The sequence below is a fragment of the Lupinus angustifolius genome, chromosome LG02, assembly GCF_001865875.1.
Source record: "Lupinus angustifolius cultivar Tanjil chromosome LG02, LupAngTanjil_v1.0, whole genome shotgun sequence".
Taxonomy (NCBI): Eukaryota; Viridiplantae; Streptophyta; class Magnoliopsida; order Fabales; family Fabaceae; genus Lupinus; species Lupinus angustifolius.
In genome coordinates, this window is record NC_032010.1 from 4,454,388 (window position 1) to 4,454,714 (window position 327).

The window sequence follows — 327 nt, forward strand, 5'->3', positions numbered from 1 at the left end:
GGAGGAGGAGGAGGATGAGGATGAGGAAGAGGATGAGGATAGGATGAGGACGTGAATGAGGACGAGGATAGGATGAGGAGGAGGATGAGGATAGGATGAGGACGTGAATGAGGATGAGGTTGAGGAAGAGGTTGAGGATGAGGAAGAGGATGAGGATGACGAAAAGGATGAGGTTGGGATGAGGACAATAATGAGAATGAGGATAGGATGAGGATGACGATGGCGATAGGATGAGGAGTAGAATGAGGATGAGGATGAGGATAGGATGAGGAGGAGGATGAGGATAGGATGAGGACGTGAATGAGGATGAGGTTGAGGAAGAGGTTG